At 37.9% G+C, this 22,175-nt stretch overlaps 2 protein-coding genes across 3 annotated transcripts in view; one reads left to right on the top strand and one right to left on the bottom strand.

The window, feature by feature from the left end:
* Positions 1-18,246, bottom strand: part of SERPINI1 (serpin family I member 1) — a 67,740-nt gene extending 49,494 nt beyond the window's left edge. The window contains exon 1 of one of the 2 annotated variants that reach the window (XM_007197548.3): positions 18,128-18,246. The gene's annotated coding sequence lies outside the window, so the exon portion shown is untranslated. The remainder of the gene's footprint in view (positions 1-18,127) is intronic. The other variant, XM_007197549.2, reaches the window with a different exon arrangement.
* Positions 18,247-18,988: 742 nt separating this feature from the next.
* Positions 18,989-22,175, top strand: part of PDCD10 (programmed cell death 10) — a 40,202-nt gene continuing 37,015 nt past the window's right edge. Inside the window, exon 1 of the mRNA XM_007197550.3 lies at positions 18,989-19,137. The gene's annotated coding sequence lies outside the window, so the exon portion shown is untranslated. The remainder of the gene's footprint in view (positions 19,138-22,175) is intronic.

The following is a 22,175-nucleotide window of genomic DNA, read 5'->3' as shown; positions in this document are numbered from 1 at the left end:
ATTCATCAATTGGACTTCTATTGTAAGGAAGAGCTATCCCTTCTCTATTTTTTAGTAATGTATTCAAGTTACTTATTTGTATGAATATGGACTCATGGGTATTTATTTTATATGCATTACAGTCCATTGCTATCATGATTTATTTTATTTCTCAAATTGTCCCAGATTTACTATGGCCTTTTTAGATGGTTCAACTCACATAGATCAATGCCTTGCTAAAAATCAATCCACCCCAAGAAATGCCTGTTTTTGAGATGTGGCATAGGAGAAAAAATTAAAATGTATAGCTGGAGAAGGAAAAAATGTCTGGGGTACAAAGGACAAAGGGTACTGAATCTAGATCCTGGCAGCTCCAAGAATGAAAGACAAAAGACCTATAAGGATACAGAAGCTCAGGGTACTGAATACCCCTGACATTTATACTCTGGCTGGAGATCTGACCACCTGGCAATTGGTAAGAAGGGTGTTAAGAAATATTTCTATCTCTGGATCATCTGAATATACAGAGGCCAGCCAGAAGCCATAATTACAAGTTCAATAACATTAACTCATGGGTGTGTGTGTGCGTGTGTGCGCAAGTGTGAAAGGGCAGGGTGCGGGGAGAGATTAAGATATCACCAGTTTAGGCCACTGTAATGAGAGAGAACTTTTTGAAAACAGATCAGATCAACCTTGAATATGATTTGTGTAACACAAATCCCTGTGCAACAGACAGGTGATCATGTTTGTTCATAAAATCACTTATTAATTCATCACACAGACTCACACTCTGAATGTTTAATATGTTCCTAGCACTGTGCAAACACCACGGATATAAGCAACAATTAAACACTGTCTTCAGTGACCTTGCAGTTCAGTGGAACTGAGGTCCTTTCAAAAAGCTGGAATGTTCCAGGTGGTCTTAGAGAAAGCTTTGGGCTTCATCAGTAAAATGGGAGAGTTGCTCTTTGATCTTTAAGATTCTTTCCAGCACTGAAGTCATTTGATATTGTAATTCACTAACTTGATTATTTAAAAATTACCGCTTAATGTGCGTTTTGTAGCATCACTAAACAATCATTGCACGGTTTCTTTTATTTTTTTAAAAATATTTTTGCCTAAAATTGACAGTCCTCTGATATGAAGGCTTCATTTATCAGTTATTATTCCAGTGACATTGGTTCTAGGCAAGATTTAGACATGTTTCTCAACCTTTGCCTCAACACACCTAAGGAATATAATATACTTAAAAATAGCCACTCTGTAGTAAGCAGTGGAGGTGAGGTGCAAGTGCCAGGAGTTTGAAAAACACTACAGAAGTTATTCTAATGCACCTACCTCACTGTCTCCCCATTCTCAATATTCATGGCGGCCCAGGGCTTTTCAGAATCACTTGTGCAAAAAAAAAATCAAAATTACTATTTGAAAAAGGCATTAGGGTTTCCGGCATTTATTGAGCACCTGCTGTGTACTAGGTACTTCCTATGTTTTTTTTATTAACCCTCTCAGAGTGTCACTAGAAAGGAACTCTGCAAAAGAAGAAACAGAAATTTATCTACTCAACAAATATTTATTAAGCATCTGTTATACACCAGGGACTTTTCTTATCACTGTTGGGATACAGCAGTGAACAAAATAGACAAAGTATACGCTTTCAAAAGCTTACAATCTAGGGGCTCAGAAAAGTTGAGTTAACTCACCCCAAATGAAGATGAGATTTGAGACCAGTCCATGTTTCACATATTATACAACACACTTCCAGAGGCCCCTCATCACTGCCTCCTCTTCTGGACAATCTGGTTTTCTTCAAGCACCAACATCAAAGATAGATTGTTTTTCACTTTAGGCAGATAGCAACTACTGTGTACTGGGCCCTGGACATAGTACACAAGGTGCCTGCCTTATGGAGTTTATATTAACCAAATAAACATGCATATAAATGTCTATTGCAAACTGTGCTAAGTGCAATGAAGAAAAAATTACAATGTGCTATATGATAGAATCATGGCGGCCTACTTTAGAGAGAGGACCGGGAAAGGCCTTTCTGAGCAAGTGTCATTTAAGCTGAGCAATGAAGGATCAGTAAGAGTTAAAGAGGAAAGCAGTATTCTAGGTGGAGGGAACAGCACAAAGCCCTGAGGTCAGGAAAGAGCTTTGTGACTGTGAGGAACTGATAGAAATCATTGAACAAAAGGGAGAGAAGAGGCTGGCTTAAGTAGGTAGGGGCCAGAACATACAGGGTCTTGTAGGCAGCAAGGATGTTGCATTCTCTCCTAAATGCAGAACAGTTTAAGAAGCTGCTATTTACAGAATGGATTTCAAGGGAGTCTAGAAGTGGAAGCCTAAGGACAAATTGGGTGGTTATTGCAACAATCTAGGTGAAGGGAGTTAGTGGCTGGATTAAGGTGGCTACAATGGAGATAGAAAAGAAGTAGACAGAGTCTCAATATTCTTATATAAGAGATAGACTGAATAGGACATAGGTAATGGAAAGGAAGGACAACTCCTTGGTTTCTCCTGGACCAAAAAGGTGGGTGCAGGTGCCCTTCACCAAGATGGAGAGGTTGAACTAAGAACAGAGAGGAGTGAGAGAGGGAGATCAGAAATTTTGTTTTGGATAGGTAAATCTGAGATGCCTATGAGATATTCACTTGAAGAGGCAAGTAAGTACAGTTAGACAAACGAGGTTAGAGTTCAGAGTAGAGGTTTGGGATAGAGAGACATTTGGGAGTTGTCAGCACATTTAAGACTATCAGGATGGATGAGGTTTCCCGGAGAGTGTGGTGAATAGCCTGCCTATGGCCAAGCTCTGGAAAATTCCAATATTTGTAAGACTTAGGAGGATGGAGCAAGAAAATGATCATCCACGTGAGCACCGGGCCTAGCAGAAAGCAAGGACAAAATGCGTGTTTATTATTAGCCTAGAAACAAAACCATCTTTTAGTTTCTGTTGAAAAACACTTTCCCAGTTTGAAACAATTATATCTAGGTTGGAATAGCTGATGTACTATGTTAAACCATGTGAACTGTCTTTTTCTTTTTTGTAGGTCAAAAATAGTCAAATTTTGGCATTTTTATAAAGTTCAATCTTATACAAACATAATTTGGAAGAAAATCCGTTTGTATCACAGGACAGTATACAGTTCTAAAATGTTGCCCTTTCACACATGAAGAGTAATCTTTTGCTAACATTAGAAGCTTCTTTATTACCTTATATATTATGAAAGATATTAAAACAAATCATACATGGTAATGTTGCATAGCACTTAACCAAATAATTTTACCCTGTCAATCAAGCTGACAGCCTGAAAATGCCATTGACAATTTATCATTGTATTCTGACTACTGACAACCCCAATACTACTACTCCCTGGGAAATCTACACATCCATCAGGGTAAGCACTTGCAGTTTCACACATCTCAAATTTTCTGTCTGGTTTAAGAAAAATCTCTGACTTCCTACTTCTTTCTACAGGGAAAAAAACATTAATAGGAAATTAATAGACATGGTTGACAGCTCTATAATCTAACCTTGGTTTGTAGGGACTATGCTTTGAAAAACTAATCTCATATAGCTTGAGTTACTCTGTATAATCACAGGTCTCTCTCATTTTACCAGACATATTCCAAAAAAATGTTAATAATTCAATACATTTTCAATTTACCAAGGACTCATGATTTAAAGCCAGGATTACAAACTTAGATGTCAGATATGTGAATTGGGCCAGTGTAATAGAGAGGAGTGGCATCTGTGGCAAATAAAGAAAAAAAAGTTTTTTCTAAAACATAAACTCTGCAAAAACAATTCAGTAGGGATGAGGTGAGGGGGGAGGATTTCAGTCTGTTCAGCTGGAAGTTTGAGATATCTGATTTAAAGTAACCTCGCAGTGGAGTTTTTGGTATTATCACTGGATATCCTCCAGTTTTGTCTGAAGTTAGAATTTTAAAATATTGCTTTTGTTATTTTTAAAAGGGTAAGACCTGTAATTGTAAATGTTCTCATTTTTTTTTAAGAATGCTGGAGACTTTATAGTTGCAGAATGCAAGGTGCATGACACAAACGGTATGCAGTAACTGTGGAGAAGTCTATAGAAATACGCAGAGGATTTTGGTCACTTCTGAAGTAATGAATATAAGCCACGCTTAGGCTAAAAAAAAAAATGCAAACTTGGTCCTATGTGGTGATACCTGAGATAACCTACACAACTTTCTGTGCCTCATTTTCCTCATCTGTGAAATGGGGACTAAAACAGTACTTGTCTCATAGGATTATTATAGAAATTAAGGGGGATAGTGTATGTATATAAACATACTAGCACAGTGCATAGGTCGAGGTAAAAGTCTAGCCTCAGAAAACAGTAAAGTACTCTGGATCTCCCTCTGCACAACACCCACTGCCCCCTCAAAGCTTTCACCTTATCTTCACACACTAATAACAGTCTCTACACGATATGCAAACAAGCATCAGGAACATACGATTGCAAACCCATTGCTCAATGTGGCCTTTTCTATTTCATTAATTTCTGTGTGCAGTCATCCTGTTCTTATTTTCCCACACCTAACTGTGCTGATGAAATAATACTTCTTGGAGAGCTTTCTAAACCCAACCAGGAAAAGAGAACGCCGTCATATGCACATCTCTAAAGTAAATATCCCAACATTAACAACCATTATTTTAGATATTCAGATAAATACATATATGTAACTATACCTATAAAAAGCAAAACTTTGGTTTTCTTAATTTCTCTGAAAATAAGTTGTCCTGGCTGGGTGTTTTGCCAATGATGTGAATTTACTACTTATGCACCAAAATTTCTATTACCATTTGCATGAAACTTAAAGAAAACATGTAATCTACTTTTTTTCTCAGAAAACTGGAACGTAACTATTTATCCTCTTTGTCACTCTGAACTTACTGTTCTTCACTCATCCAACTAATACCCACTGAGCATCTCCCATCGTCCTAGGGCTCATGTGTCACAGGACTTCACTGAGGTCTCAAGACATGTACTTTTCAGATAACTAAGCTTTTTTAGTTCCATTGTTCTTTTTCCCCCTCCCATTTATATTGAGAGAGTTTATATTATTGAATCATGGCTAAACATACAAATTAAACAGTTTATTAAAAGTAAACAGGCTCCAGGGCTTCCCTGGTGGCGCAGTGGTTGAGAGTCTGCCTGCCAATGCAGGGCACACGGGTTCGATCCCTGGTCTGGGAAGATCCCACATGCCACGGAGCAACTGGGCCCGTGAGCCACAACTACTGAGCCTGCACGTCTGGAGCCTGTGCTCCGCAACAAGAGAGGCCGCGATAATGAGAGGCCCGCGCATCGCGATGAAGAGTGGCCCCCGCTCGCCGCAACTGGAGAAAGCCCTCGCACAGAAACGAAGACCCAACACAGCCAAAAACTAAAATAAAATAAAAATAAATTTAAAAAGATTACTATAAAAAAAAAAAAAAGTAAACAGGCTCTGAATAAGGGCTGAAGGGGCTAATGAATGCATAAAGTGAATTTTACAGCAAGAAATTTGGCTGGATTAGAAAGCTGGGTTCTAAGGTATGTTTTGGTTGGGATTCTGGATCCATTTGATAAATGAGATCTTTCTGTTAAAGGTTTTCACTTACAAGTTATTCTAAAAGGGAGAAAGAAGAAAACATTTCTTGAAATACCAGCTGGCACACTATTATATTTAAAGTGAAACTGGCTTTATGGTTTTAAGTTATCAGCCACATAATCAGAAGACTGTCTTTACTTGTTTAAAGACAGCAGTTACTATAGTTAATGATTCTTTTTTTTTTCAAACATCTTTATTGAAGTATAATTGCCTTACAATAGTGTGTTAGCATCTGCTTTATAACAAAGTGAATCTGTTATACATATACAATATGTTCCCATTTCTCTTCCCTCTTGCATCTCCCTCCCTCCCACCCTCCCCATCCCACCCCTCTAGGTGGTCACAAAGCACCGAGCTGATCTCCCTGTGCTATGCGGCTGCTTCCCACTAGCTATCTATTTTACATTTGGTAGTGTATATATGCCCATGACACTCTCTTACCCTGTCACATCTCACCCCACCCCCTCCCCATATCCTCAAGTCCATTCTCTAGTAGGTCTGTGTCTTTATTCCCGTCTTGCCACTAGGTTCTTCATGGCCTTTTTTTTTTTTTTTTTTCCCCTTAGATTCCATATATATGTGTTAGCATACTGTATTTGTTTTTCTCTTTCTGACTTACTTCACTCTGTATGACAGACTCTAACTCCATCCACCTCATTACAAATACCTCCATTTCATTTCTTTTTATGGCTGAGTAATATTCCATTGTATATATGTGCCACATCTTCTTTATCCATTCATCTTAGTTAATGATTCTTAGTGATGGATTATTCATGCTAGTTAGCTAGCTGAACATTATGTGTCTATAATAGTAAAAAGCATAATTAATATGTTTTGTGGCAGTTAAGAAGCAGGTGTCAAACCAAAAACTAAAATTTTCCAATTAGGGTGACAGAAAAAGGAAGGTGATATGAAAGTAAACTAGAGCAACTACAAAAATTTTAAGACTGAAAAGAGAGGAAATGAGACAGTATTTTAATTAAAGTTGATTTCCTTAATCTAAAAGCAAGGGGACAATTTTTACATAGTGATGTATCAATGTCTCAATAAGCCATTACTTTTTATTATAAAATGAAGCAAACTGAATGCAGGTGAGTGAACACAATCCTCTTAAGACATTTAAATGCTTCAGCTGATTTATAATTGTTACTACATTTTTTAGGTTTCTGAACTTATTTTTTATTGTGGTAAAAAAAATCCATCTTAACATTTTTAAGTGTATACAATTGTTACTTTTTGAACTATTACAATTATTCATTCTCCTCTTATTACTCAGACTCACAACTTTTTTAGCCATTTTTCCTTGGCCATCTCCCTTACCTCATCCCAGGGTTCATACACTGAAATGCCTACAGAGGCTGGGGTGTGGGGCGGGCAGAGGCAAGGTAAATGGCCCCAATGAGCTCAATATAAGACAATAGAGAATGGCGGTGACTGTGGAGAACTGGCATTTAAACACACACACACACACACACACACACACGCACACACGCACAGACACGTACCTGTGGGCTGACTTCTGACTTGTTTTGTAATCCTTGGGCTATAGCTAATAAAGGGACAAGAACTGTGGATACCGTATCCCAAATCTTGAATCTACATCATCGTTGCTATCACCCCGGGCCACTGTCATCACTTCTGCTTCTTCCCAAGTCCACTTTTGTCCTTTCCTTATTCTTAACATCACATGTTTATTTACATGTTTCCCTTGAATCCAAATCTGACACCAAAGGCCATGTTTTCTTTTTCAGATTGTTTTATGTATTTTAATTCTATATGACCAGTACAAACAGATTCATGGCTATTAACACTTCAGTGTGGATTACATCTTTACCAATATAAATTATCCTTTTTGACCAGACTAAAGCTTTTTACTTTGAATTCTGTCGTCTTACAAATATGCCACCTACACTTTTAAATTTATTTTTGTCTATTATTGCACTGCCATCCTTTTACTTTAACTGATATTATTTTGCTTAGCTTTGTCTCTAAAAAACTTAATAGTTTTTGTTTTCCACCCAGCATGGCAGATTTTACCTTTCAATAAGAGACTAAAACTATTGATAATTGCAATATGTTTGTTTAGCATTTTGTCATGCTTATTCTTTTCTTTTTGCGTTGATCGCATTTTTTCCTTTTTTCTTAAATATAGTTTTTCTATGAATGTGAAGAATAAAACAACATTTACTGACTCCACAATCTGTAAAATAAGGCATGTGATATTCTTTCTTATACATCTCTCTCTGTGTTTTTGAAGTGATCTGGGGTATTGGACCCAGAATATTATTATTTTTTCTACCATAAGGCACCTTATAAGAATTATTTTTAACATCTGAATTGTTTAAAAACAAAATAGGAACAACTTACGTAAATGTCATTTGTTTCATCATTTTATAGTTCCTTGAATTCAAACTTGAATTCTTGATTTTGATTATTTGGGCAGCAAAGTATGCATTTTTTGTTGTTGTCGTTGGCAGCGGTGGTGGTATGTGTATGTGTGCCCTTGTATGGCTGAGAAGATCATTCTTTTGTTCTTATGCATACTGAATGCTAGCTCAGCTGGAAAAGCAAGTTTGAATTGTAAACTTATTCCACTGCAATTCCATATACATTATTCCATTATTCCTTATGCCATTAAATGCCACAGAAGTCTGATCACAAGCTGATATTTTCACTCCCTTTATTTTTTATGTTTGGAGTTCTTTAAGTTCTTTTTCCCCTTCATTTTAAAATTAAAAAAACAAAACAAAACAACTTTACCAAAGTGTGGCTAGATTGCGGTCTCCATTAATTTTTCCTGGTGTTCTGAGGACAAAAGATATAAAATGAGAGTATTTCCTTTTATCTGCTAGTTCTGGGTTTATCTGGGTTCCTTATAATTCAATCTTCTATAACTCTTCTTTATGTTTTTTAAAATCATTTTATATTATATTCACTTACACTTTTTACAGGTTCATTTTTAAAGTGTACGATTTAGTGGTTTTTAAAAGCTGTGCATTCATCACCACTATCTAGTTCTAGAACATTTCACCCCAGAAAGAAACCCCATAACCATTAGCAGTCACTCCCCATTCCCGCTGTCCCTTAACACTAATCTACTTTTTGTCTTTATGGATTTGGCTACTCTGGATATTTTATATAAAATGAAATGTGGCCTGTTGTGTCTGACTTTTTTGTTTAGCATAATATTTTCAAGAGTCATCCATGTTGTAGCATCTATCAGTACTTCATTCCTTTCTATGGTTAAATAATATTCTATTGCATTGCTATACAACATTTTGTTTATCCATTCATTTATTGATGGATACTGGGCTGTTTCCATTTTGGGGCTATTATGAATAACACTGCTATGAACACTTGTGTACATGTTCTTGCGTAGACCTATTTTTCTCCAATTCTATTAGGCTTATGTCCTGATCTTAAGGAGAAATATTCAGTCTTTCACCATTAGGAAAGATGTTAGCTGTAGGTTTTTTGCAGATGTCCTTTATAAGTTGAGGAGGTTCCCTTCTATTCCTAGTTTGTTGAGTTTCATGTTTTCACCCTGAAAATGTGTTGGATTTTGTCAAATGATTTTCTGTATCTATTGAGATGATCATGTGTCTTTTGTTCTATTGATACGGTATATCAATAGATTTTCTGACTGATTTTCATGTTTAACCAACCTTGCATTCCTGGAATAGATCCCATTTGATCGTGGTATATAATTTTTATTTCTTGCCAGATTTGATATAAGGATTTTTGAGCCTATATTCAGAGTTTCTATTTCTTGTTTTGATAGTTTGTGTTTTTGTACTAATTTGTCCATTTCACCTAGGTCAACTAATTTATTGCCATATAATTGTTCATAGTATTCCCTAATACTATCTTTTATTTTTGTAAGGCTAGTAGTGATGTCTCCTCTTTATTATATTCACTTTTAAATATGATTTTCCTCTAAGTTTTAATAAAGTATCTTAATTTCACTTTTAATTGACTGTCATGGCTTCCTATAATATTTAATACGCTATTCAGTCTTTATTAATTGTATTTTAAAGTCTGGGCTTTACTATTGAGTACATTTATGTTGTTTGGCTCTTACATCAATATCATTGTCCCTATACAATATTTTGTGCAACTCTTGAAAATTTCTTACAATAAGATGATACCCTTCCCAGTTTCCTGAACTTTTATTTTAGGGGTAGGGGGTACTTAAATTCAGAGATTCTAATCCCCATTTGAATTAAAAGTTATAGTTCACTTAAAATAATAAATCATAATAAAATAAAAATATAACATTTAATAAAATAACATTTAATAAGCATATAACACACACCAGGTATTACAATGAACTGTATGTGAAATCTCCCTATATCAGTATAAACATCCCTGGAGTCAAGTTACAGATTACAAAGCCAAATTTGAACCCAGTTTTGTATGACAACAGAAACCACGTTCTTAACCAGTGGTTGATAAACTTTTTTTTTAAAGGGCCAGATAGGAAATATTTTAAGTTTGTGGGCCGCGTGGGCTTTGCCACAGTGACTCAACTCCGCTGTTGTAGCAAGAAAGCGGTCTTAACGATATGTAAATGAATGCGCAGAGCTGTGTTCCAAGAAATCTGATTTACAAAAAAAGCTAGTGTGCCATAGGCCCTAGGTTGTGGTCCCCTGCTCTCACCAGCACACCACACTGGCCTACTTCCTTCTCAAAGCCTTCCCTGACTACCACATAGATCAATTTCTTCTGCTTCTGGACATCTACCATAGTAACTGTTGTAATACCATCATCCTAAACCATATATCCTTGTTTATATATATATGTCTTGTGACATCTTCTTTTGTTAACTATATTGACAAAAGCTTATGCCAAGGAGTAAGTGATTTTATACATCGCAATATTTTGTTGTACCTCTCTATAACACCCAATCCCATGCTACAGATTATAGTAGTTTAGAAATTTACATGAGTGTATCTGGAGAGTTTTGCCTCTATAAAGCCATTCATCTAAGTTCACATAATAGAAATGTAAAAACTGGACAATAAAGATGTTGATATGGAATCGCAGACAACTGCTGTATAGCCAAGGTTCTATGGTCAACATCTTTGATCATGAGTTTTTTTAAAGTAGAAAAAATATTTGTTTCCATTTTCTCAGTTTCAATTTTCTTCTCAGACTTTCCTATCTCAAGGAATCCTAATTTTTCAAAACTATAAGTCCGTGATGTATTATTCTAAGAATGAGTAATAATTTAGGTAATAATCCAGGTATAGATGTTGATAATATTTTTCACATTTTAGAAATGGGTAATAACACCATTTTCCAGGATTAAAATTTTTTAGAATGAGCTCCTTTCTATGAAACAATGGCTTTTTGGCTTTTTTGGGCAGATAGCATTTGTTTTAAGATTTTTTTAATATTCAATTGTTCTTTCATTTACATTATACCCATATTTTTAATTCAGTCTATAAGAAGATACTTTGGTACCTTGAGGCTCAAAGCAGATTTAAAACAGAATTGTCCTTTCAAGTGTTACTGAATACATCTGTAATGAAAAGTACAGGACAAGGATTATATGTGGTATGGGCTACAAGGTCTTTTAACTAGAGATGCCATCAGTCTCTGAGAAATGCCTTTGCCCAGAGACTTGAAATTTGGTAGTCACAGAAGTGAAAACTTGCTGTAAGAAGGTTAGAGTTTTCTAACCTGGAGAAAACAAACAAACAAATGAACAAACAGGAAACATAAACATCAGTCGGAACGAGAAGGAATACAATTTAAAGTTAGCATGGTTTTAATTATCAGACTATGGCTGAAACTACTGACTGGTTACCCCAAAATCACACTCGAACCACTGTTCCCCTGCTTCCTCCACCACCAAGGCCCAAAGTCCTTGATATCTCAACATCCCTTAAAAATAGGGACAGCTACATGCCATGAGCCAGTAAGTCCACAGTCGACATTTGCTAGAGGTCACTGGGAAAGCTTTTACTTCCTGATTAAAAGAGAAAGACTCAATAGGCACAAGCCTTTCCTCATTCTTCCTGCCCTGAACTAGAATATGATGTCTCGATCTGCAGAAGCATCCATCTTGCATCAGGCACAAGGTTTTGCGAGGACAACACCCTGACAACATTAAGCCTCTAAACAAAAAGGACACAACCGCTTTCCTCTAGACTTCTTGTCCTGGAAAAAATAAATCCCTATTATTTTATGTCATTGTACATAAAACTTGCAGCTGAAAGCATTTCTAATTGATACATACTTGAAAACTACTTTTTAAATTGTCAGTTACTTTTGGGCCACGTAATGTGAGTAAAAATTGGCTTTTAAGATAACCTTGGACAATAGGATTTCTTTCTCTTTCAAAATGTTTAATTTCATATTAATAATTATTAACTAAATCTGCTGTTATACTAAAAAATGAATAGTTATTATTATTAGGTTTTCATAATTTTGTTACTGACATTTTATTTTTAAAAGAACAAATCAAAAACTTTGAAATACAGAAAAAGTTACTTTTCTGGCTTTGACTTAGTTAATGTACCTTGTGCGCAATACCTCACAATATAATTTTTAAAAGTTCCCCGACTTAGCAAGGACAAAAATTATACCATTGTCACATAGCTGTCAGAATCCTGGTATTGTACAAATTTCATCCAGTATTATATGTCAAATGACGTATGGTATAAATAAAATTTAACCTGCCTGAGACATAGAACAAGAGATTTAGGATACTTTGTGAAGGTTTCTTAACTGGAAGGCTGAATGTATCTAAAAAACATTAATTGCTTCAATGATTTTAAATTGCTTTGTGAAGTACACAACAATTAAATGCTCTGATAATTGATTTAATTCAAGTGAATGGCAAAAATTCTACATCATAATACAGTATTTATAGCATACTACTAAAAGGTGAAAAAACAATAAAATTAACTCTTCAAGTTACATAGGATTAAAAGACCTCAAATAAAACTTAGGTTCAGAACAAAATTTAGGTTATCAAGAAAATGGCAGAAGCAATCCAATATGGGCAAAATATCAAAAGTATCTTGGTGAGCTCTTTCGGGTCCGTTCAAAAGAAGCTAAGACACTAAGGGGAAAACAGACTACAGGTTGACAGGTTGACTCACTGTATTGCTAGATTGTGCAATAGAAATCACTTTCTGACACTTGAGTTACTGTTACTGGGAACTTTGGTATATCTGGGAAAAACAATACACTTAGGCAAATGAGGTTATTAAATCAAAGTAAATTCCATCTGCCTTTCTTCTCACACTAAATTATGAGCTGTGTGCTCAGAAGGCTCCTTTCCTAGGCTGAACCAGAAGGGGGCCTTGAAGCACTGGCTAGAGCTGGAGGTCCCACGCACACCTCAGCAGCTATGCTGTACGGAAGGCCAGCACTGAGTACTGTCAATGCCAAATCTCAGAACTCGTCTCTTCCCCATGCTGGCTCGAAGATGACAAATACCTGAATAATTTAGATTTAATAAGCCTGAATAAGGTCTCCCATTGTAACCATTTCACTGAAAATAGAACATTCAAGAGCAGTTAAGTTTTAGTTAAGATAAAGCCTCATGTTACGTTTATATACTTTTCTCTAAGTCTCTTTCTATGTGTCAAGAAAAAAAGTCATAAAGTGTGTGTATATACATATAGTACGGAATGTTACTTAAAAGTACATCTTTAAGTCAGCAAAGTTCTAGAGACAAGGAGAGAGCACACAAATTTCAAATGGCATTGAATTAATAAATGTATATTTAAAGTATACACACATGCAAGGTTGTAGTTAATAGCAATGTTTACTCCATTCAGAAATCCAACAAAATACAGTGATATTTATATTTAGCTCAATATAAGCAACTGTTGTGGGCAGAGGGCTGAATTTAGTGCTAAAAGACATGTTTAAAAAAATTCATTTTTCTAGGTATACTTGTGAAAAATGTAAAATGATGCTTCTTTACAGGTTGCCAACTATAAATGTTACTGTTAAACTATTATGTGTAAGGCTCTCAAAGTAAATACCAAGGTAAATGAAACTCAGTCTTAATTCTGAAGATACTAAGCATCTGGTGAAGAAGACAGGAACTCAGCTAACTATATACAAAGCACTGTGCTAATAAGCATTAAGAGTAACGCCAATGAACCATAAAGAAGGAAGATTAATCTAACATCAATTCTAAGCCAAAGTGTATCTATCAGCATGCTAGTAAAAGCATATTAAAAAGCAAGCAGGGCTTCCCTGGTGGTGCAGTGGTTGAGAATCTGCCTGCCAATGCAGGGGACATGGGTTCAAGCCCTGGTCTGGGAAGATCCCACATGCCGCGGAGCAACTAGGCCCGTGAGCCACAACTACTGAGCCTGCGCGTCTGGAGCCTGTGCTCCGCAACAAGAGAGGCCGCAATAGTGAGAGGCCCACGCACCACGATGAAGAGTAGCCCCCACTTGCCGCAACTAGAGAAAGCCCTCGCACAGAAACGAAGACCCAACACAGCCATAAATAAAATAAATAAATAAAAATAAATATTTAAAAAAGCAAGCAAATGATAGTTAAATATCTGCTATTATTAAATTTACTACTAAAGAACTATTTACAATTAACTAGAATTCTCCAGGTCTTGTAATAATAAAAGAAAAATCACATTTGAATTCTTAATTCTAACATTAATCAGATTAATTTGTTTCTGGAATAAATGCCAAATTCCACATATGCTTAAATACAATGAGTCTGGCTCTTTTTTTTTTAAAAGAACAATTAGAAAAATGGAAGAGCAAATTCAATTTTTATAGAATAAAGTATGCTTTTACTAGATAAGCATCTACAAAGGTATCTCACTTGAAGTAAACAGTGGTGAGCCACAGGCTTCCTTGGCTGTAGAATGCAGACCTTGAGTACCACCGGTGGGAGAGCCCTTTTCCTTACCTATAACTGCCTGTCTCTGGAAGAATTTAGAAATGTTGGCACATGAAGTTGTAGGTAAGTCTTTGCAGTCCACACAGTCTGAATCCAATTGGGCTCAAGTAACACTTTTGCAAAGGCTAACCAGCACAAGGGCATTCTCAGAAGGCCTAATGTATAGTACTTATTCTGTGAGGGCAACTGACTCTCGTTTGTCAAAGTGCAAGATGTATCAATGCATACATTAAAGAAGTATTGGTCCCCACTTCTAATTCAGTAAGGTTATAGGGCAAGTTCTTCCTGCTGAGCATTATATAAGGTGCTGAGAACAAATAGGAGATAGGAAAGAAGCATAGTCTCTAGGAACTAATAATTGTTACTTAAAACACACTGATCCAAACTTTAAGGACTAAATTCTGAAAACATTAGATTGAAAATAAGACAGAAACAAATCTTTACCTTTGTATAACAATTAATCTTGTTCCCCAAAGCACTGTTTAACCTTAGGAGATGACTTTAAAAGGCAGCAGGGGCTGGGAGGGGAGGGTCCTGCTCAACTTTAGTGTCTGGTTCAAGTACCTTTGCTATTAAGGGGAAAAACCTCAGTTTTTACTTTTTAATATTATATCCAAATAATATTAAGTTTCACTTAGAAGTGAATGTATACATGCAGGATCCTTTTCACTTTGCTTCAGTAACCCATAATTACTCAAAACCTAATGAATTAACGTCAGTCCGACTCCAGTTAAAATGACAATGTAGAAAAGTACCGTCTCCCACTATGGGGATAGGCCTCTAGAAATTAATAACTGGGAAAACAGGTCATGAAATCACTTATAGGCATTCAACAACAAAAAAAAGAGCAAATCTCTTTCTCTCTTGCTAAGAGTATGTGTCTCAAACAGGTTTCTTCATATCTATGCCCCCTTGTACGCCACCTCTCCCCCCACCGCCGCCCCCCCAAAAACCATTTGATCTTGAACCTTTACGTCTTGCTCTTTTGTACTGCATGCATCAGTGAATCCTCCTGTTAGAAAGAGAAACCCATGCCACTCAATTATTTTTACTCAATAGGCTTAGAGTTAGAATTATAAATTAAAAAAAAATCCAAAGTATATTGTAATTTGAAATTAACCAAGTCTTTCAGCTAAAGAACACTAATTTCATGAGCATCTTCCACTTGAGAGACATTCTGCACTCCATTGATTTTCTTCTTTCTCATCACATACATACTCTGATAGCCATACGCAAAGAGTAAAAATCAAGCACAGAATAATATGCTTTTAACCTAGGTAGTACTTCACATAAAATTATAAACTGTCATATGGTGAACATTTTCAACACCAGTAATGTACAAGAAGTCTTCAGATGATCTGCGATTTAATGTGAACACCAATTTAAAATGTGTCAAGAGTTCAAGGTAACAAATACTTAAGTGCCACATACTGCCAATGATTTTCTTCCTTATAAAAACATGGTTTTCTTACTCTCAAATGCTTTAGGAGGCCAATCTCTTTCACTGACACAATAAAAAAGATCCATATCTTGGAAACAGGTGAAAAATCCAGTACTTTAATACCACAGACTCATTCATTCCTAATGAGATTCTATCCTTTTTGATACTTCAAAGCAGAAGACCTATAAATAGTTGGGATTCAAAGTACATCTGAATTTCGACTGTTTTGGTATTTATTTTCTATCTCACTTACTTGATTATTAACTGATTCCCAATCAAACCCTTTCAAAAAGATCTTCTGATAAAGGCCCTGAAAGAACTTCATTGCCAGTATTATTATTAATTATTACATGGGGGAAACGACCCAGTGACAGCAAGTATTCAATTTCACAAAATGAATCAGTAGCAGAGCCTGAGAGAGAATCTGAGACTCTGATTCAGGATGATCTATTTAATCAGAAATAACAAGGGCAAACACAATCTTTTCCAAGCCTAACTATACCCTAGTACCCATTTTTCCCCCTAAAATCATTTTCACAGGGTCATATCAGCTACGTGGATTAACAGACTCCCCGGTGATGTAGCAAAGATAAAATCCCATCCTTACCATGGCTGCTAAATTTAGTGGCTACTGTTGCTTTTTCTTTCTTCTAAGCTCTTTGCTGCTTCTAATACTTACCTGATCTACTTGAGGACAATGGAAAAGCAGCTGTTTTTCTAAGATCTGTCCCCCTATATATTCCTCTAGTGGGTGAGAGTATGGGAGGGAGTGTTGGAGTATATACATTGATAAGTCACTTAGGCTTATCAGTAGTAGCACTCAGTAGGATTGAACTTGAAGCTATGAAGAGAATTCTTTCCAGCCATTTCTTTTCAAAAAGGAATTTTGTGTGTATTACAGAAATAAAATCCCCAAATCATGAGTAAATCAGCAAACCATGAAAACAAAACAAAACAAACAAGAATAGAAGGTAATTACTCCATTTTATTGACCCTAGTTCAAAAAAAAAAAAAAAACCAAAACCCAGATTAAAGTATCCAGGCAGACTCTGAAATATACAACTGTCACAAGGAAAGCATTTCAGAGCAAAATGTGCTGCAATATGCTACTATGATTAAAAGCCATGTAATCTGGAGAACCTCTAACAAAAAGAAAAAGAAAATGAACTAGGCAAATAGCTTTTTACAGTTTTTTTCTAAAAAAAAAAAAGGCTGTAATTTTGTCATAGTTACACAAAGGTAGATGCGACTTTCATCTTAGTATTAAAACATGTTTTCATCTATTGGTGTTTAATTACACTCAAAGAAATCACACATGGTTTAATACTAAGAATAAACTATTATTTTATGACACTATTACATGTGTTAAGTCTGAGCCCATCATAACACATACTAAGGGAAATTTAGCATACACTATCTAAACAGAAAAGATCCTTGCACAGCTTTTCTTGTACTTTTGTTTTTTAAAAAGTACAAATATTACTAGACACAAATGAGAGAATAAGGAGCAGCAGTTAAGTACACCACACGTTCCCACTGTAGGCTGCTGAGTCCTAGTCTTTGTTCCGATAGTTTAAAGCCACTGGGAGGAAAGCGAAGTGTCTCTATTAAAAAACATTTTTACATTATTGCTGGCAAAAGTTATACTTCTGATAGGTTCAGTCATCGTGATTATTCCTGACTGTATTTCCTTCTTTAATAGAGATCTCTTTCAATTCTAGGAACCTGCAGTATAACCACCCTGGAAAACAGGTCGGTAGCAGGGCAATCTGATACAACAACGTGAAGGATAGATAGTAACGAAGAATGCTAAGTTATTTTCCTAGTGAAACAGTTCTGAAGTAATTCTCTATCAGTGACAAAATTTTTGTTTTTTACCAGCTACGCACCTATCCAAATATCATCCACCTTGTCCTCAATTAGCAGTTTCCTCAATATTAAAATTTCCCAGAATAGTTTTAATGGTACAACTCAAACCAAAAACACTAACCACGCCCTTTATACCCTGAGTCAAGCCACCTTTTGCTTTTTCATCCCCCCTCAAACTCCAAAAACGTACATCTTTCACCTAAAAGGGTTTGCACCAGTTCCCTAACCCGAGTCAGAGACTCTTTTTAGCTGTGCCTTGATAAAATTCCTATTGGAAGACGCTTTCTCCCGGGCAGAGGAGACGCCCAAAGAGGCACCCACGCTTACCTCCCACACACCTGCAACCCCTGGCGGGATGCTGGAGCAGAGGCTCCGAGGACTGCGCTCCTCTCCTGTTCCTGCTCTCCTCTCTCCCGGGAAACTACAGTCCAGGCTGCGCCTTCGGCTGCTACAGGGACCTAAGCTCCGCCTCCCCCTCCTCTAGTTGGCGAATTCGGCAGCTGTTGCTCCTCCCTCTGCTGTTCCGGCTGCTGCCCTGGCTGAAGGCGGCGGGAAGCTGCTGCCCTGGTACCTTAGCGCTCCCCGCACTTCTGCAGCTGCTCTGCCGCTTCCCTTCCCCGGGGACCCCTCTCCCTTCACTCAGTGGCCTGAACCTAGAGCAGCCTCCCGCCCCGTCCGGGCACCTCCGCGAGGAGCCCAGGCTCAACCTATCCCTGCCCGAGCCGCAGGTCTCGCCGCTCGGTGTGCCTGGTGCTTGGCCGCTTTCGGGGAAACTGCTCCTCCAGCCAGGGTGCATCCTCACACCGCGCCCTCCCTCCACCCTGGCTATTCTCCCGCGGCTTCCTCTCCGCCCTCGCAGCTCGGCCGCCCCACGTTCCCCACTTGGAGTTCTTCCCCCGCCCCCCTTCCTTCCTCGGCTCCGCTAGCCCGCCCCCACAATGGGTGAGTCGCCTGCCGGGCCGACCCTGCATCCTGATTGGCGCAGGTGAGAGCTGACCCCTCCCTTCCTCTTCTTTCCGTGCACCCTCTCTCTTTTTCTCACCTCCTCCCGCACAGGCAGGGAACTCTCCTACTATTGGCTAAAAGTGTCCCCACCCATCGCCTTAGGCTCCACCGCATGGCCTGACGGGAATTGTAGTCTTGCATGTGAAGGAATTGCCGACAACGCCGGCGAGTGGGACTACGAGTCCCCATAGGCCCCTGCGCGACTCCGGCTGGGCAGGATTCCGGACAACGCCTGGTTCCTCTCGGGTCCTTCCGGCGTCGCCGGAGTACATTGATCTGGGAGTTGAAGAGGGCTCCAAAGGTGGCAAGTGAAGTCAGTGCCTCAGTTGCCGGTAAGGTGTGGCTGTTCTGTCCCAGTCACCGTAGTCCCGCGCGGAGCAGAAGAGCTCTGGGGTCACACGGGGGTCGTGGCTGAGGCACTCGGGCTTGGTTCTGGCAGGCGGAGCGGACGGGGCTCGGAACGGGGCCCTATGGGCGTAAGCGAGGTTACCCTACGCGAGTGGCGTAAAGCGGGTTTGTAAATGCCGCCTGCCCTGCTCGGGCCTGAACGCCTCCAGGAAGTCTTCTCTAGGTGGGGGCGGGAGGGGAAGGGCGAGGTTGGCCTCTGGTGCCCCCGGAGGAGGGAGAGGGCGGATGTGCCTGGGGTGGGGTCCTCTGAAGGTGTGGCTTGGGGCGGGGAGATGAGGCTGCTGTTTTCCCCCTGCTTTAGAAATAGGATAGGGAAGGAGTGGAGGAAGGAAGGGGCGCTTGGAGTGTGCTTTTGAGGTGACTCGGGTTATGCCCTTTGAGGGAAGAGGAGAATGTAGAAGAAAGAGTCAATGTTGACAAGAGACCTACGGATTCAGTACCAGTTTCATGATGTGGTCCCTCTAAGGAGGTAATTTTGCCCTAAGTAGAAAAGCTTAACGCTGTAAAGATGTAATTCCTAAGATGTATTTACTGTTTTCCTCTTTACTGTTTTCAAAGAGCATTCACAGTTGGATGCTGATGAGGAAACTGAGGGGATAAATGACGTACCCAAGGTCACACACGTAGGGACCGATCGTCTGAATCTAATCTAGTTGTAATCCAGCTTCTGCATCGGAGCTGCCGCACCAGAAAGGAGTAGGGAGTTTGTTTGTTTTTTTTTTTGAAGAGGGTGGAGGAAGTTGCAAAGTAATGAATTTTAGGTATTTCTAAGAAGCCATCTGTGAGGTGAAGAGTTTTTTTGAGCTGGAGAGAAATTCCTCAGCAAAAGAAAAGCACGCACTCTAACCTGTTGGAAAAATAAGAAGAATCAGTTTCAGCTTACCTATTTTTTCCTTTTATTAGAGGTATATTAAGGGATGGACTGTGCTACCATTTTAAAGCGTAGTTGATGGGACAGGAGAAATTCAGGTAACAATACAGCTCACCCTTACTGGTGAAAGATACTCCTTTCCCTTTCTACCTTAGTCTTTACTCTGTTTTTTTACTCTCAGCTGAGAACAATGGGATTAGGATTCTTTCACGAAACTTATTTTACACTTTTTCAAATAATACAGCAGCAAGAGAGAGTTTATTTCTAGTTGTGCTTATTACTAGAAAAGAAGATACGTTGCATTTCTTGGAGGTAGCATCACATTTTTGTTAATTTTTATTTACTTCCCCTCATTTTCTTGGCTCGTTTGTGTGTTGTGTGTGTGTGTAAATAATAACATCAGGCTTTTGTATATTTTATTTTTCTTAGCATCATCTATGAGTTTTAACTCATCCTTATTTTACGTTAAAGAATGGAAAAATGGACATTTGTGTTTCATATTGAGCAGAAAGCTGTGTGCTTGTTCCAGTCTTACCCACTGTTGTCACCAATTATAATTACAGTTCACAAATATTATTATTAGACAGTTCTTTAATAGAATTTTAGGAGTATGTTCATTGACATCAAGATCTCTTCCTGATAAGTTTATAGCTAAAAATCGGGTATCTACTGATAGCAGGTAATCAGTCATGGTTTACTGTTGTATAAGTTGACCATTTAAATATGCAGCATTTTGAATGTACTCTGAAATTATTAAAATTATCCACAATGTGTTTAACTTTTGAATGCAAAAACACTTTATAGGATCAGATGTACTCTTACATTCCCCTTTGATTGAAACTAAGATGGTCTGGAAATTAATATGACTTTTAAAATGAAAGAGAGGTATGATACTATAGAATGAAGTAAAATAAAAAATAATTAGTACCATAAGTAAGTAATGCAGTAGACAAGGAAGGAAGACCGACTGAACAAATGGAAAATTATGTGGAGGTGACTGGCTCAGTGCTGTGTTAGAAGGGTGGGGTAGTTTAAATAGACCATAAACTGAATATGAATCAGTTATGGTAAAGCAAGAATGTGAAAGTATTTTCTATATGGCCGTGTAAGCATTTGCTTTTTGTTGGAGGAAGTGAGAAATGAGTTCTTATTTTTGACATGCAGTTAGGAGGTTGTGGAATGACTTTTGAACCAAAAGTCAGGAAGATTTGGAAATTAGTAAAATTAATATAATGCACTTGTCTAGGGAGTGTTAGTTTTTGTCCTTGGTTCGACTCTACACCAACTGCTCTTCATCTCCGAGCTTCATTATAGTATTGATATTTCACCAATGGCGAATGGTGAGTAACGGAATGGTGGGATAATGTTTCTATTGTATTTATCATCTTTCAGTCACATGCTGGAGTACTGTGGTCATTTTGGAGCTCTGCACACTGAATAACTTAGGGCTCACAGAATGATGTGTACACTTGTATTTTTATAGTAGTTTGCAGTTCACCAGTGTCCACATTTGTTGTCATTTTGGGTTTTGCAGGAGCCTTGTGTGAACTTTTGGACCTCATCTCTTATAGGGCTTAGGATGTGTCCCATATACATGATCTTTTTTTCTTTAAGGATGTAAGATCTGTAAGAACAGGACTGTTGTGTTATTGTGTTTCCCAGTAGGTAAAATAATTGGGTACCTGTTTACAAAGAATAAAGAAGTTCATATTGGTTAAGTGCAAGATCATGTAGCTAGTAACTGGTGGGACCAAGGCATAATCCAGGTCTTCTGACTATAGATCTTTAATATTGTGGAATAAAGACTCAGTTCCCTTAGATTATTTATTTTACATGAGAAAAAGACTTAAAATGATTTAAATATTCATATACTGTTACCCTCTTACTCTGTTTAATCCTCACAATTTCTCTTGTCTCCTATCTAGCTCTCCATCCTTAACCCCAGCATTTCTCATTTACCGTGCTTTTCAATTACTACCTACAAAAGCTCTTTCCTGACCTTTGTACATGTTACATCCTCCTGCCTGGGCTGCTTCCCCTCCCCTTCCCAAGTCTGGCCCACTCCTAGTTAATTTTCAAGTCTCAGTTTAA

Source organism: Balaenoptera acutorostrata, chromosome 4 (assembly GCF_949987535.1).
Source record: "Balaenoptera acutorostrata chromosome 4, mBalAcu1.1, whole genome shotgun sequence".
NCBI lineage: Eukaryota > Metazoa > Chordata > Mammalia > Artiodactyla > Balaenopteridae > Balaenoptera > Balaenoptera acutorostrata.
The sequence above is the reverse complement of the archived record's forward strand: the minus strand, read 5'-3'. Positions and strand labels throughout refer to the sequence as shown.